The following is an 18,275-nucleotide window of genomic DNA, read 5'->3' as shown; positions in this document are numbered from 1 at the left end:
AAATCATCAAAATTTTCGCCAAAAATCCAAAGGGGTTAGCCTTACTTTTTTGCTCATTTTCAGAGCCGAAAATTTTTCGTTCCGGAATCGATTCGTATGACCATTTCCAGAGTAATTCGACCCCCAGGAACTCAGAAAACACATCAAAAAGAGCGTAGGACCAGCAGCAGAGAAATGACGATGAAAATCATGAGTTTTTCGGCCGTAACTTTTTAGCTATCGCTCGCAGCGTATTGGGACTGCGCTTAATCGATTCCTCTCGCGAAATTACGTCGGAATAGTGCCTCATAAAATCGATTCCAGCTTTTTCCAAAATGGTCGAAATTTTCGCCAAAAATCCAAAGGGGTTAGCCTTACTTTTTTGCTCATTTTCGGAGCCGAAAATTTCTCGTTCCGGAATCGATTTGTATGACCATTTCTAGAGTAATTCGACCCCCAGGAACTCAGAAAACACATCAAAAAGAGCGTAGGACCAGCAGCAGAGAAATGACGATGAAAATCATGAGTTTTTCGGCCGTAACTTTTTAGCTATAGCCCGCGGCGTATTGGGACTGCGCCTAATCGATTCCTCTCGCAAAATGACGTCGGAATAGTGCCTCACAGAATTGATTCCAGCTTTTTTCAAAATGGTCGAAATTTTCGCCAAAAATCCAAAGGGGTTAGCCTTACTTTTTTGCTCATTTTCGGGGCCGAAAATTTCTCGTTCCGGAATCGATTTGTATGACCATTTCTAGAGTAATTCGACCCCCAGGAACTCAGAAAACACATCAAAAAGAGCGTAGGACCTGCAGCAGAGAAATGACGATGAAAATCATGAGTTTTTCGGCCGTAACTTTTTAGCTATCGCTCGCAGCGTATTGGGACTGCGCTTAATCGATTCCTCTCGCAAAATTACGTCGGAATAGTGCCTTTTAAAATTGATTCTAGCTTTTTCCAAAATCGTCGAAATTTTCGCCAAAAATCCAAAGGGGTTAGCCTTACTTTTTTGCTCATTTTCGGAGCCGAAAATTTCTCGTTCCGGAATCGATTTGTATGACCATTTCTAGAGTAATTCGACCCCCAGGAACTCAGAAAACACATCAAAAAGAGCGTAGGACCAGCAGCAGAGAAATGACGATGAAAATCATGAGTTTTTCGGCCGTAACTTTTTAGCTATCGCTCACAGCGTATTGGGACTGCGCTTGATCGATTCCTCTCGCAAAATTACGTCGGAATAGTGCCTTTTAAAATTGATTCCAGCTTTTTCCAAAATCGTCGAAATTTTCGCCAAAAATCCAAAGGGGTTAGCCTTACTTTTTTGCTCATTTTTGGAGCCAAAAATTTCTGGTCTCGGAATCGATTTGGATGACCATCTTTAGAGTAATTCGACCCCCAGGAACTCAGAAAAGACATCAAAAAGAGCGTAGGACCAGCAGCAGAGAAATGACGATGAAAATCATGTGTTTTTCGACCGTAACTTTTTAGCTATCGCTCGCAGCGTATTGGGACTGCGCTTTATCGATTCCTCTCGCAAAATTACGTCGGAATAGTGCCTCACAGAATTGATTCCAGCTTTTTCCAAAATGGTCGAAATTTTCGCCAAAAATCCAAAGGGGTTAGCCTTACTTTTTTGCTCATTTTCAGAGCCGAAAATTTCTCGTTCCGAAATCGATTTGTATGACCATTTCTAGAGTAATTCGACCCCCAGGAACTTAGAAAACACATCAAAAAGAGCGTAGGACCAGCAGCAGAGAAATGACGATGAAAATCATGAGTTTTTCGGCCGTAACTTTTTAGCTATCGCTCGCAGCGTATTGGGACTGCGCCTAATCGATTCCTCTCGCAAAATTACGTCGGAATAGTGCCTCACAGAATTGATTCCAGCTCTTTTTAAAATGGTCGAAATTTTCGCAAAAAATCCAAAGGGGTTAGCCTCACTTTTTTGCTCATTTTCGGAGCCGAAAATTTCTCGTTCCGGAATCGATTTGTATGACCATTTCTAGAGTAATTCGACCCCCAGGAACTCAGAAAACACATCAAAAAGAGCGTAGGATCAGCAGCAGAGAAATGACGATGAAAATCATGAGTTTTTCGGCCGTAACTTTTTAGCTATCGCTCGCAGCGTATTGAGACTGCGCTTAATCGATTCCTCTCGCAAAATTACGTCGGAATAGTGCCTCACAGAATTGATTCCAGCTCTTTTCAAAATGGTCGAAATTTTCGCAAAAAATCCAAAGGGGTTAGCCTTACTTTTTTGCTCATTTTCGGAGCCGAAAATTTCTCGTTCCGGAATCGATTTGTGTGACCATTTCTAGAGTAATTTGACCCCCAGGAACTCAGAAAACACATCAAAAAGAGCGTAGGACCAGCAGCAGAGAAATGACGTTGAAAATCATGAGTTTTTCGGCCGTAACTTCTTAGCTATCGCTCGCAGCGTATTGGGACTGCGCTTAATCGATTCCTCTCGCAAAATTACGTCGGAATAGTGCCTTACAGAATTGATTCCAGCTTTTTTCAAAATCATCAAAATTTTCGCCAAAAATCCAAAGGGGTTAGCCTTACTTTTTTGCTCATTTTCAGAGCCGAAAATTTTTCGTTCCGGAATCGATTCGTATGACCATTTCCAGAGTAATTTGACCCCCAGGAACTCAGAAAACACATCAAAAAGAGCGTAGGACCAGCAGCAGAGAAATGACGATGAAAATCATGAGTTTTTCGGCCGTAACTTTTTAGCTATCGCTCGCAGCGTATTGGGACTGCGCCTAATCGATTCCTCTCGCAAAATTACGTCGGAATAGTGCCTCACAGAACTGATTCCATCTTTTTTCAAAATGGTCGAAATTTTCGCCAAAAATCCAAAGGGGTTAGCCTTACTTTTTTGCTCATTTTCAGAGCCGAAAATTTCTCGTTCCGGAATCGATTTGTATGACCATTTCTAGAGTAATTCGACCCCCAGGAACTCAGAAAACACATCAAAAAGAGCGTAGAACCAGCAGCAGAGAAATGACGATGAAAATCATGAGTTTTTCGGCCGTAACTTTTTAGCTATCGCTCGCAGCGTATTGGGACTGCGCTTAATCGATTCCTCTCGCGAAATTACGTCGGAATAGTGCCTCATAAAATCGATTCCAGCTTTTTCCAAAATGGTCGAAATTTTCGCCAAAAATCCAAAGGGGTTAGCCTTACTTTTTTGCTCATTTTCGGAGCCGAAAATTTCTCGTTCCGGAATCGATTTGTATGACCATTTCTAGAGTAATTCGACCCCCAGGAACTCAGAAAACACATCAAAAAGAGCGTAGGACCAGCAGCAGAGAAATGACGATGAAAATCATGAGTTTTTCGGCCGTAACTTTTTAGCTATAGCCCGCGGCGTATTGGGACTGCGCCTAATCGATTCCTCTCGCAAAATGACGTCGGAATAGTGCCTCACAGAATTGATTCCAGCTTTTTTCAAAATGGTCGAAATTTTCGCCAAAAATCCAAAGGGGTTAGCCTTACTTTTTTGCTCATTTTCGGAGCCGAAAATTTCTCGTTCCGGAATCGATTTGTATGACCATTTCTAGAGTAATTCGACCCCCAGGAACTCAGAAAACACATCAAAAAGAGCGTAGGACCAGCAGCAGAGAAATGACGATGAAAATCATGAGTTTTTCGGCCGTAACTTTTTAGCTATCGCTCGCAGCGTATTGGGACTGCGCTTAATCGATTCCTCTCGCAAAATTACGTCGGAATAGTGCCTTACAGAATTGATTCCAGCTTTTTTCAAAATCATCAAAATTTTCGCCAAAAATCCAAAGGGGTTAGCCTTACTTTTTTGCTCATTTTCAGAGCCGAAAATTTTTCGTTCCGGAATCGATTCGTATGACCATTTCCAGAGTAATTCGACCCCCAGGAACTCAGAAAACACATCAAAAAGAGCGTAGGACCAGCAGCAGAGAAATGACGATGAAAATCATGAGTTTTTCGGCCGTAACTTTTTAGCTATCGCTCGCAGCGTATTGGGACTGCGCTTAATCGATTCCTCTCGCGAAATTACGTCGGAATAGTGCCTCATAAAATCGATTCCAGCTTTTTCCAAAATGGTCGAAATTTTCGCCAAAAATCCAAAGGGGTTAGCCTTACTTTTTTGCTCATTTTCGGAGCCGAAAATTTCTCGTTCCGGAATCGATTTGTATGACCATTTCTAGAGTAATTCGACCCCCAGGAACTCAGAAAACACATCAAAAAGAGCGTAGGACCAGCAGCAGAGAAATGACGATGAAAATCATGAGTTTTTCGGCCGTAACTTTTTAGCTATAGCCCGCGGCGTATTGGGACTGCGCCTAATCGATTCCTCTCGCAAAATGACGTCGGAATAGTGCCTCACAGAATTGATTCCAGCTTTTTTCAAAATGGTCGAAATTTTCGCCAAAAATCCAAAGGGGTTAGCCTTACTTTTTTGCTCATTTTCGGAGCCGAAAATTTCTCGTTCCGGAATCGATTTGTATGACCATTTCTAGAGTAATTCGACCCCCAGGAACTCAGAAAACACATCAAAAAGAGCGTAGGACCTGCAGCAGAGAAATGACGATGAAAATCATGAGTTTTTCGGCCGTAACTTTTTAGCTATCGCTCGCAGCGTATTGGGACTGCGCTCAATCGATTCCTCTCGCAAAATTACGTCGGAATAGTGCCTTTTAAAATTGATTCTAGCTTTTTCCAAAATCGTCGAAATTTTCGCCAAAAATCCAAAGGGGTTAGCCTTACTTTTTTGCTCATTTTCGGAGCCGAAAATTTCTCGTTCCGGAATCGATTTGTATGACCATTTCTAGAGTAATTCGACCCCCAGGAACTCAGAAAACACATCAAAAAGAGCGTAGGACCAGCAGCAGAGAAATGACGATGAAAATCATGAGTTTTTCGGCCGTAACTTTTTAGCTATCGCTCACAGCGTATTGGGACTGCGCTTGATCGATTCCTCTCGCAAAATTACGTCGGAATAGTGCCTTTTAAAATTGATTCCAGCTTTTTCCAAAATCGTCGAAATTTTCGCCAAAAATCCAAAGGGGTTAGCCTTACTTTTTTGCTCATTTTTGGAGCCAAAAATTTCTGGTCTCGGAATCGATTTGGATGACCATCTTTAGAGTAATTCGACCCCCAGGAACTCAGAAAAGACATCAAAAAGAGCGTAGGACCAGCAGCAGAGAAATGACGATGAAAATCATGTGTTTTTCGACCGTAACTTTTTAGCTATCGCTCGCAGCGTATTGGGACTGCGCTTTATCGATTCCTCTCGCAAAATTACGTCGGAATAGTGCCTCACAGAATTGATTCCAGCTTTTTCCAAAATGGTCGAAATTTTCGCCAAAAATCCAAAGGGGTTAGCCTTACTTTTTTGCTCATTTTCAGAGCCGAAAATTTCTCGTTCCGAAATCGATTTGTATGACCATTTCTAGAGTAATTCGACCCCCAGGAACTTAGAAAACACATCAAAAAGAGCGTAGGACCAGCAGCAGAGAAATGACGATGAAAATCATGAGTTTTTCGGCCGTAACTTTTTAGCTATCGCTCGCAGCGTATTGGGACTGCGCCTAATCGATTCCTCTCGCAAAATTACGTCGGAATAGTGCCTCACAGAATTGATTCCAGCTCTTTTTAAAATGGTCGAAATTTTCGCAAAAAATCCAAAGGGGTTAGCCTCACTTTTTTGCTCATTTTCGGAGCCGAAAATTTCTCGTTCCGGAATCGATTTGTATGACCATTTCTAGAGTAATTCGACCCCCAGGAACTCAGAAAACACATCAAAAAGAGCGTAGGATCAGCAGCAGAGAAATGACGATGAAAATCATGAGTTTTTCGGCCGTAACTTTTTAGCTATCGCTCGCAGCGTATTGAGACTGCGCTTAATCGATTCCTCTCGCAAAATTACGTCGGAATAGTGCCTCACAGAATTGATTCCAGCTCTTTTCAAAATGGTCGAAATTTTCGCAAAAAATCCAAAGGGGTTAGCCTTACTTTTTTGCTCATTTTCGGAGCCGAAAATTTCTCGTTCCGGAATCGATTTGTGTGACCATTTCTAGAGTAATTTGACCCCCAGGAACTCAGAAAACACATCAAAAAGAGCGTAGGACCAGCAGCAGAGAAATGACGTTGAAAATCATGAGTTTTTCGGCCGTAACTTCTTAGCTATCGCTCGCAGCGTATTGGGACTGCGCTTAATCGATTCCTCTCGCAAAATTACGTCGGAATAGTGCCTCACAGAATTGATTCCAGCTTTTTTCAAAATGGTCGAAATTTTTGCCAAAAATCCAAAGGGGTTAGCCTTACTTTTTTGCTCATTATCGGAGCCGAAAATTTCTCGTTTCGGAATCAATTTGTATGACCATTTCTAGAGTAATTCGACCCCCAGGAACTCAGAAAACACATCAAAAAGAGCGTAGGACCAGCAGCAGAGAAATGACGATGAAAATCATGAGTTTTTCGGCCGTAACTTTTTAGCCATTGCTCGCAGCGTATTGGGACTGCGCTTAATCGATTCCTCTCGCAAAATTACGTCGGAATAGTGCCTTACAGAATTGATTCCAGCTTTTTTCAAAATCGTCGAAATTGTCGCCAAAAATCCAAAGGGGTTAGCCTTACTTTTTTGCTCATTTTCGGAGCCGAAAATTTCTCGTTTCGGAATCGATTCGTATGACCATTTTCAGAGTAATTCGACCCCCAGTAACTCAGAAAACACATCAAAAAGAGCGTAGGACCAGCAGCAGAGAAATGACGACGAAAATCATGAGTTTTTCGGCCGTAACTTTTTAGCTATCGCTCGCAGCGTATTGGGACTGCGCTTAATCGATTCCTCTTGCAAAATTACGTCGGAATAGTGCCTTACAAAATTCATTCCAGCTTTTTCCAAAATCGTCGAAATTTTCGCCAAAAATCCAAAGGGGTTAGCCTTACTTTTTTGCTCATTTTCGGAGCCAAAAATTTCTCGTTTCGGAATCGATTTGGATGACCATCTCTCGAGTAATTCGACCCCCAGGAACTCAGTAAAAACATCAAAAAGAGCGTAGGACCAGCAGCAAAGAAACGACGATAAAAATCATAAGTTTTTCGGCCGTAACTTTTTAGCTATCGCTCGCAGCGTATTGGGACTGCGCCTAATCGATTCCTCTCGCAAAATTACGTCGGAATAGTGCCTTACAGAATTGATTCCAGCTTTTTCCAAAATCGTCGAAATTTTCGCCAAAAATCCAAAGGGGTTAGCCTTACTTTTTTGCTCATTTTCAGAGCCAAAAATTTCTCGTCTCGGAATCGATTTGGATGACCATTTCTAGAGTAATTCGACCCCCAGGAACTCAGAAAACACATCGAAAAGAGCGTAGGACCAGCAGCAGAGAAATGACGATAAAAATCATGAGTTTTTCGGCCGTAACTTTTTAGCTATCGCTCGCAGCGTATTGGGACTGCGCTTAATCGATTTCTCTCGCAAAATCACGTTGGAATAGTGCCTCACAGAATTGATACCAGCTTTTTTCAAAATCGTTGAAATTTTAGCAAAAAATCCTAAGGGGTTAGCCTTACTTTTTTTTGGGTCAGAAATCTTTTGTCTCGGAATCAATTTGTATGACCCTTTCTACACTAAGTGCACTTTCAGGAACGCGGCAAACACACCAAAACAGCGTGGGACCTAACACAGAGAAATGACGATAAAGATCTCCGGTTTCTGGGCTGCAACTTTTTACGCGTTGCTCGCAGCACATTCGGACTGCGCGCAATCGATTTGACTCGTGAAATTACGTTGACAAAATAGATCGAAGAATATTTTTTAGCATATTTTAAACTTATCAAAATTTTCAGAAAACATCCGGTGCATCTGCCTTGCTCTGCTCTTATCTTGGAAGGAAAAACTTTTTGCCTCCGAATGGACTCAAATGACATATTCCAGACCAATTAAACCCCAAGGATAGCAAAAGAGGGATTTCAAAGATGGTAGAACCAACAGCTGAGAAAATAGGACAAAAAAATTGTAAGAATAAATTCATTCATTGATTTATTCTGATACAGGTTACCAAGAATAGTACAAATACAACATTGTCTGTATATTGTTCTTTGTAGAGAGCCATTGCGCCCGTGGGCAGGCCGGAGCTGGAACTTCATTTACGAACGACAATGAAAACTATCTCATCTAACACATTTCATACTCTGCCAGAGCTTATGTGTATTAAACTTTTTTTCAATGACACATCAGTTAATTTTTTCGCCAAATACTGATTCATTCTGTTTCATCCCTTCTTGTTGTCCATTTTAATAACATCTGATAACTTGTTAAAGTACTGTACACCGATATCGAAACACTTGTACTACGATTAATTAAGGCACATCAAATAAACTGAAACTGAAATGTTGAACCGATGAGTTTGTGAATAACCTTTCCCTCTTTTCCAAAAAGTTGGCACCAAGTTTATCATTTTCGACCATAACTTTCATTTCGTGGCTTGTCAGCAGCTATTACGAGCCCCCTTAAGCAAGCAGGCATGCATCGAGACTCACAGCATCGACATCATAAGCATTCAATCAAGCAGTCTCTGTTTTTGGTCGACCTCCTCGGCTGAGATGTTCTCCTGATACCAGGAGTAACTTTTCACTGAAATTTATCTGATTTGCCTAATCTCACATGAAATCAGCATTCAGGCAGCATTAACCAAATTCGACAAAATTTACACCTCAACTTCAAAGACGTCAGTCAGCCTTACTTTCTTTCAAGTAAGAATAGTTTCGTCTCAGAACTGATTTGTATGATCCTTACTGGAAGAATTGGACGTTGAGCAACCAGAAAAAGACATCAAAGAAAACATAGGACCGACAGTTGAGGAAATATGAAGAAAAAACACAGAAGTTCATTTTTACATTTATCTTAATTCAGGGTACATAAAAGAATACAGTGATATACATATCATATCAAATGGAGGTCTCAATATAAACTCAGGAACTACAATGATAACCATTCCATATTCTACTTTTTACATTCAGCATAGCGTATTTTACTCTTAAACCGTATTGTCATTGTCGGCATTGTTATGAAATAATAAATTATGTTTGTGTACATTTTCTTCATCCGATTTCACAACATTCGGTAATTCTATGACATACTATACACTTTCATCTGAACGCTTGTATTAGGATAAGGACGTATTGTGCAAACTCAAACTTCCAATAAACAGAACCTAACGATGTAGTGGTTGTTATTTTTCTGACGCATCTCTCTGACAACCTGTTGCGAATTCCATGTTTTGCTGCGGTTCTTTTCAATCCGTTGTTTGCTGCGAGTGAAAACTGAAGGCAATCGATGCCTCCACAAAAAACGTCGGAATAGTGCATCAGAGAATTGGTTGCAACGTCTCTTGAATTCCTCGAAATATTCACCAAAAATCCGAAGGGGTTAGCCTTCCTTTTCTTTGAGAGAAGAATCTTCTGTCTCGTAATCAGTTTGTACGAGCCTTTCCAGAAGAACTGACACCCCTGAAACTCAAAACATACAGCAATGACAGGGTATGACCAACAGCAGAAAAATTACGTAGCGAAGACGAACAGCAGAAGAATAAGAATACGAAGTAACTCGTTTTTCGGCCGTAACTTTTGATTCATCGCTCGCAGTGTCTTCGGACTGCGCTCAATAGATTTCTGTCGCAAAATAACGTCGGAACAGTGCCTGTAAGAATTCATCGCAGCACTTTTCAGAATCGTCGAAATTTTCGCAAAAAATCCAAAGGGGTCAGCCTTACTTTTTTCGTCATTATCGGAGCCGAGAATTTTCCGTCTCGTCTCGGAATCGATTAGTATGACCCTTTGCCGATTAATTGGACGCCCCGGTACTCAGAAAACATAGCAAAAAGAGCGTAGGACCAACAGGAGAGAAATTACGACGCAAAGACCAGCAGCAAAAAAATGGGGAAAATACGTCTTTCGTTTTTTGGCTGTAACTTTTTATCCGTTGCTCGCAGCGTATTGGGACTGCGCTTAATCGATTTCTCTCGCAAAATTACGTCGGAATAGTGCCTCGACGAATCAATTGCATTACTTTCCAAAAAAGTCGAAATTTTCGCCAAAAATCCAAAGGGGTTAGCCTTACTCTCTTTATGAGTTGATAATATCTTGTCTCCAAATCGATTTCTGCGATCCTCTCCAGACTAATTGGACCCTAAGCAACTAAGAACAGACACGAAAAAGTTCGTACGTAACCTATAGCAGAGGAAATATGAAGAAAACACTCAGAAATTTTGCCAAATATTAATTCTCATACACAAAATAAAACATTTTTATACATATTGTATCATTCGAAGGTGCGTTGCACCTGCGCGCACTATAGATTCTTATATCTCTATATTCTCTATATTATACTCTAAGACAACAATAATTTTTATCACATATATTACATTTTATACGCTTTTAAGGGTACTGTACTTTTCAACTTTAATATAGTAGTCAGCTTTGTCATGGAATGTTTTATCATATTCTTTCATCTCCTCTTCGTCCACATTAATATTATTCTGCAACTTGCCCACGTACTATAGCCTGACACCCGAACACTTGTATCCGGATTCAGGCATAACAAATGTTCTTAATCTAAACAGAAACAAAACTTTGTTGCTAATCATAGGTTACCCAACCTACCCATCTATTCAACAACCTGTAGCCAATTTCATGTTTTGCTGCAGTTCTTTCCAATTCGTTAGCTGCGAGTCGATACTGCGCGCAATCGATTTCTTCCGCATAATTATTTCGACGTACGATCTGATTCAATTGATTCCAGTATTCTAAAAAAGATTTCGACACAAATTCTGTCCCCACAAAAACATTTCAAGCGACACTCCCCAGATTAAATCAACCCGACAGTTTGCAAGACGGACATCCAGAGCATCGCAGGACCAACAATTGCGAAAATACCATAAGCCCACAAGAATACGAAAGATTGTCATGTTTTTTGTCCGCACCTCCTTATCTGTTGTTTGCGACGAGTCAAGACTGTGCACAACGGAGTCTTTCAGCAAACTTACATCCGTATAGGGTCTGAATGAATTCATTTTCAAACCGATTCAACATTTTTCGGGCGTTTTGTTGTTTTCAACTTCGTCAAGAAAGCTGCTCATTTTTTACTATTCTTCAACCCGTAAATCTTCATCTAGTTTTCAATACATATCGTAAAATCTGAACTATTTGCTATCTCATGCAATTCATTGCACAATATGTCACAAATAAATTCGATCAACATATTTGGCAATTTCGTCTTCCAAATCGTTCGTATAACCACAGGAAGCTGAAACAATCCAAAGCGAGAAAATGTATCATGTAAACGTATTCACATCATTCCAAATTACCATAGACTCAAATTCATGCGCTTCTGATCTGAGTTCAATGTTGCGGTCAATGAATAAACTTCTCCTTTAGAAGTGACAACTGTTACTTCACGTAAGTACAATTGCATAGTCCAAATAAGCAGAACAAGCCTTGTAACAACAATCAGGAAAAACTGCGAATCCTTCGGATTTTACGAAATTGTGTTCAATTCATTGATCATACGAAACTCCCATCGCAAATGCTAAGTCAAGAAATGCAGTAATCCATCGCTCCCAACTAGCTTGGCGAATGACTGCTGTAAATACGGATGTGCGTATACAGTACTAGTGACTCGCCGTACCCTTGAAAGTGGGATCCGAGCTTCCAATAGATTGTCGCAATGATGTCATCTTATCCTGACAAGTGGAACGTCGGTCGGGGGGTTTGACCAAGGCGATGATGCATGTGAAGTGACCTCGGTCCGTGGCAGCGTGGGTCATATATCTGCATCGCCGAGGTGCCCACAGAGTCTTGGGTCACATGACGTTGCGGTGTTATATGCGCGGCATGGAGTGGAGAGACATTGATTTATACGACCCGGGAGGCGAGGCCATCGGGCATGGGGGCGCGTGCGACTTACCGTACGTCTCGGCGTATTTTTCGGAGGGAAATGCCGTACGGAAAACACTGCGGCCAAACCGCCCCTCCGCACCCTCGCCTAGGAACCGACACAGTGACCCACGTACCGGAGATCAGCGGTGAAAAATTTTTCCGGATAAAAAACGGCGTGGGTCATCAGTGTAGGGGTTGAAATACCGACGTCTCGCCCCTAGCTGCGTTGGTGCGACGTACCTCGATCCCACACCCGCAACTGCTTTCACCCTGCGGCATGTCGCTACCAAAGTGGCGTGCAGGTCGTCGTCGGCAAAGGCGCAGGGGGCTGCAGGACTGCGGGACCGAGCGATGTTCACTTATTGGTGGCGTGTCTGCCGGCATGGTGCACGAGGTTCGCCGTCTCCCCCGACGGCCCACCCTCGCAAACGCTCGGCGGTTCGTATGCGGGGGTTGGGTGGCGTCGGATTTCACTCCGTGTACTACGTTCGGGGGTGGAGAGCGAGAGAACCGCAGGAACTGGCGTCGAATCACCGGAGGGACCGTAACTGCCGCTGGAGCTGTCAAATGTCACCGCGGGTTGCCGGTTGGTGGTGTGTATCGGTTAAAAAATCGATCGGCCCGATTTCTTGGTGAATCGAGCCGCTGATTGCAACCCGGCAAAACCCACGCCTGATGCAGAACGTGTCGACGAACTGACGAGGGGGCCGAGGCTCTCTTGATTCCTTTATTTTACGGGAATCCCCTCGGACAAGGTCCGGGAATTTTGTTTGCGCGTTGCATGTTAGGTAAAACGAAACGATAAGGTCAACTCCAAGGTCGCGCTAACGCTTTTTATTGGTATGCAGTCTTGCGATTTTAGCTTCTTATGCATAACTTCATGAAAGTTGGTAGCCAAATTTAGCTGTTTGAAAGATTACCGCCTTTGAAAAGGAGAAAAAATGTATAAAATATTATGTTGGAACTTGTAAATGAGTCATGGGTTGAGATTCAGAAAATATTTTATCAACGTAAGACCATTTGGGTTATACTTATTATTGATCAGAATAATTTATTATTCCACATTCTTTGCTGTTTTTCTTTCGACTTCGTCTATAATCGTAATTTATTGCATGCATACCATCGCATACCGTCACTGAAAATGCATTTATTTCCAAAGATTGTCTTATAACTGGGTTCTGATCTTAAGATTCTGTTTTTGCGGTAATGGTTCTTCGTCGGTCTTTTCAGACCAATTTATAATTTATTTTTTCTTGCAAAGAATACTAATACCATAATAAATATTTAATGGGTATGGTGAAATAATTCTTGTTTTTCTTTTTATTCAAGTGGATCCGATGAATGCGACATATTATTTGAAAATCCCTACTTTGTTCATGAGTACAGTAACGACACATAAGGGGGGAAGCCAGCCTATACGTGGAAGTAAAAAAGATTTCCGAAACTGTAATAAGCGTGGCTTTAAATATAGGCCGTTTTTCGGTAAAAGGTGCATTTTAGACTAATAGGTAGAATTATATCATTTTCCAAAAACGTAGTAATTTATCTACAAGCGTCTCCAGAAACTTGAAGAAAAGTTCTAATTCCGATGCTGAGTTCCTTCTTCGTCCCCATCGTCGTCGGTGTCTTTTTTTTTATCTTATACTCTCTCAAAACTCCGATGATGATGATCACGGTCAAACAACGATCTCTTCCGTGAAAAAAATAGGGCAACCTTGAGCTTCCCGAGCTGGTCTCGAAGCCTTCGGTCACTCATTAGACAATTTAGGACACGTTATAGCCTAATTCTCGGCTCCATTATATAAAAGTGCATCAGTTCTTGGAAAAACAGGTACCCACCTATTGAATAATAGCACCACCAGTATCTTGGTTTAATAGGGGTTTGCCCTTAGCAACGAGTCCGACTCACTTCAGCCGGCGACTCTGAACGGCGAGCGCCTCCAGCTACGACAAAAATTTGTTTGTTGTTTTTTTTCTTTTTTCATCCAACGCCAGTTTACTCGAGGCGACGCCCTCGCGTCGCGACGGCCCCCAACGCATTACTTTGCCGAAGTTTGCTCTGGTATAGATAACGAAGAAAATCGACTCGATTGTTTTCAAGCGTATACGCGATTAGTAGATTGAACCCTTCACCTTGGCTGGTCGTTTGAAGTTCAGACATTAGCTTGATATCTTTTACGTGCATCTCTCGCCGGGAATCGCGGCTCCGTCTTCTTTTCGACGCAAATGGCAGGCCGAAAATCCACGAAACATGGTTGGGAGGCACTGCGACGGGACTCGCAGGATAAGCGCAAGCCCCGTGGGCCTCACCGGACCCAACGCGAGTGGGTTGAGGCCCCGGTCGTCTCGGCAGACGTGTAATAACATAGTACGCTAAGGCTAAGGCTAAGGCCCTCCGACCGCAGCCCGCGGATCCGAAAGGCCCAAAAAAGTCCAAACTAAAGACAACACGCCAGACCCTAAACAGTACCATGAGCAAGCTCACCAAAATACAGGGACAGCGACACCTAATAACCCCTCATTTCACGATATGCTGTAACTGGCATAACTAAATGCCATTTTATACATCTTGGACCCTGAGGCTATACGTGGTGTTAAAAAAATCTCTCAAATCAAACCAATCTCTTTTTACGTGTTACGTGTTGTGCCTGCCCTGTATAAACATTCAATTACCGATTCACGACGTTATGCGAAACTTGGTAACGTTTGAAAGCTAACTGTATGGTTTCCAAAACTTGTTGAATTAAGAATAAACTTATCGAATCAGTGTGTGTATCGTTAATTTTCAGTATCGAAGAACAGTATATTGAATTCCGGCTGTTCATTATTCGAACTTCATGGATCACTGGTAGGTGGTGACTATTCACGTTACTTCAAACTGTGACGGTTACCAGTATCGCTAGTTTGTACACTTGTAAAGTAAATTTGAAGATTTTCAAACTATTGAAATTACGATTTCAGCATTGCCCACTCTGAAATGTTTATCAATTATTCTATGGACTATGATAAATATTTAAATCGTTGAAAAAACGAGTTTAAAAAGGTGCATTTGTTGTAAGTACTATTTGTTTCGAAGAATTGCATATTTGTTGTATAAATAAACAAGACATTTTTTTCCATTCATTGCTACATGCAAAGCTTGAGCGATCATGAACTTTCTCTGAAAATTTTGTTTTCTTCCTATAAATTGTTAACGCTCTAGAACCATTAAAATGAAGTTTGATTTTTCCGACTTTAAAGCTTAAAAAACTTATGACTCCGAAATTTCGCATATCATGTTGAAATGAAAATACACGTGTCAATTATGTCTATATTCAATACAAGAAAAAAATATTTTAAGTGATTTTATTTTTCAATTGTAAATATGATATGGAATGATCCATATATACTTGAAACTATCGTCTTTCACTTTACGTCGCAGATTGTAGTCTATGAATGATAAACACGGTGTGGGGAAAAAGAATGTTCCTGCAAATTGATCCGACGCAGTACAACAAATTACTATATATATTTGTCGAAAAGTGGTTCACACAATGTTATCCGAAAGGTAATTTAAGGCGTAACGTTCGACTCTAAGATACATATCCTGCAGAATTCCATAACGCAACAGTATCGAATTTTTAGAGTGCTTGCAAATTAATAGAACGCAGAAACGATGAATCGTTATCCGCTTCTCTCGGGCTTGAAAGTTGTCTGATAATCCCCAGCACTCTCCTTCCTTATAACGAGCAATTCATAATTGGGATAAAACGAAAACGGGTCAATACTAATTGAACACCCTTTAAGCTGGCGGGTGCATTTGTCGGTGCGGCATGTCCGTCCGCATTATTGATAAACCTATACCTGGGCAAACCCGACCGGGTTTAGAAAATGATACCTATTTACGGTATTATATCATAATGCCGGTCGGCGTGGCCAGAGGCATGTCTGGTATGCGACCATTATGTTTTGTGACTGCATCACCGCGGTGGCGTGCCTGTGTTCGTTACTGACACAAGGACCTGCCGGACGCTCCCGGGCTCGCTTATGCTAATAAATTGATCCGTCAAATCCGACCGCGTGCTCGTCCTCGCGCTTCCTCGCGTGTCTAGAGCCCCGGAATGCACGCCACGGCGTACGGCCGTAGGAACACGCGTCTTGTTAGACGCGCATATGTAGGAACACACTCGCCTCCTGCACACGGACACGACGCCTACAAAGGCATCTACACTACACGCACCGCTAGGCTGCTTGTCCATTACCAAAGTCTGGCGCGTGTCCCTCGTAATAGCATCTCGTTACGACGTATGAAACGATCAAATATACTCTTAAGGAGGACTTTTATGTTTACTCCGTGGGGAAAGCTGCGGGCTTCGACTTTTTTGTCACATTTTCCCCCCTCCACCAATGAGGCGTCGTGTGTTCGACCGAGCCGAGGAAACTGTGACGGAAGGTATCAAGGCTACTTATACGAGCCAAGTCTAGGTCAAGCGATGCCCCCTGCGGAACCGCAAGTCTTGACGCCTTATGCAGCGGCACGCGCTTCACTCCGAGTGGAACACACATGTTATAGAAAGAAACGGAATTTACAGTTGCCAGCTTTTGTCTTAGGGAAACAATTCAGGCATAGCTGCCCGGTTGTTATTATTCAGAGGGGCAAAGAACGGTTTTAAACCGATGTACCGGTCTCTTCCGTGTCGTTTGTATCCCGCTTCTCGTTCTCTCTCTCTTTCTCTCTCTCGGATAAACGACGGACTTGGAATTCGGGGCTTCCAGGTTTCCGATCCGCTCGTCCGGTTCGACTAGATTTACTTCTACGGGTCCAACACCTTTCGTAAATGACGTTTTCAGACGCCTCCGTTCCCAAGGGTGTCGCGGAACGTGGGAGTTCGCCCCTTCGCCCCTATCTTAATTCCCTTATTTGGCTGAAATTCCCGGTGGAATACCATTTTGCATATTTTGTCAATTTTTGTCGTGCGGTCCTCTGTGCGCAGGGGAGAAAAATGTGTGCTTTCAACGCTTTTGCTACGCGTGAATATCATCGTTCTCCAAACTTTGAATAAGATCTCGTTAGGTTACCTGCGTCTGCCGCGACGTCGTCGACTCTGGCCTACCGCGCCTCCTCGATTGGCCGGGTTGATTTTTTTCTCCAAAATATTTTCCACCTACAAAGTGCGCGAAAGTAAAAGTAAATAATCACACAGCTCCATGAAGAGAAATCACAGTCATGGAGGGAGCTGAAGGGTTCGTATACAACGTAGTAGATCCTCCATATTCGCGGCAGGGTCGACGGGAGGTAAAAAATCTTGGAAAATAGCAGATATTGGATTCCGATCCGGGCAAATCATCTTCGGCGTTCCGGCATCGACATGGAGAGAAGGGAAAACGAGGCCCTTGAAAAGCCGCGCGTCCCAGAGGGGGAGATTTTTTTAGGAACACATCGCAGGTAGAAAAAGGGAAGTAGTAGGTAGGTATACGTATATGCAAAGAAGGAAGGAAGGAAGGAAGGAAGGAAGGAAGGCTGCAGAAAAGAAAAAAGGGAAAGAAGCTGCGATAATATGGGAAGAGCGGTAGAACTATGCAAAATGAATAAAGATAAAAATACAATGGAGACCACGGAATATTACGTACTAAAATCATATTTATGGAGGCCAACGTCCTAGAAGACCCCTCTAATATTTTACCCCATGCAGGCTCATCGACGAAATAAGAATTCATATTCCGCTGCCTTTATGGAAGGATCCCCTGTCCGGGTAAGGATCCTAGCCACCCAGTATGAGATTTTCAAACGGGTTTTCAGAAAATGAAGAAATACTTTCGCAACCGGGACAAAGAAAAAGAAGTAGAAGAAAAAAGGAAACCTGATTTGCGACCGAGGAAAAATACTTGCCAACTTACTTTCATCGCTCACACGCGTCGCATAATTCGCGCATATAAAGTCAGCCGCAAATAAATTCTCACTACTTAAACGGAGCCCCGTATCCTTATGTTTATATCTTATTGTTATAGCGTCGTTCGCGTCGCGTAGTAAGGACTGCAGCGGTGACACAGCTTCGATTCTCCGTTGGTGACAGTCTGTTACTTCCGGTCTTTTACCGGTGTGTATAAATAATTCCCGGACAGCTCGAGCGGCTCGACAAAAGTGACGGAGGTGCAAGCCGGCAACTCGTAAATACGAATATGGGTCGGTGTGTGTGCGATGGTACCTACATGGGTACATCAGCACCTCATACACAACCATGCACCGACACCCTTATACTCTGGAGCGTTCATGCCCGGTGAGATCCGTGAGGCTTAAGCGAGGCGCTGCATTGTAGAGCCACGTACAACCTATCATTGTCGTTCGGCCGTAACTGACTTACGCCCAAGGAAATACCGAGGCTAGCTTCTCTCGCCAG

This window comes from Diprion similis, chromosome 2 (genome assembly GCF_021155765.1).
Source record: "Diprion similis isolate iyDipSimi1 chromosome 2, iyDipSimi1.1, whole genome shotgun sequence".
NCBI lineage: Eukaryota > Metazoa > Arthropoda > Insecta > Hymenoptera > Diprionidae > Diprion > Diprion similis.
This window is presented reverse-complemented; position numbering follows the sequence as displayed.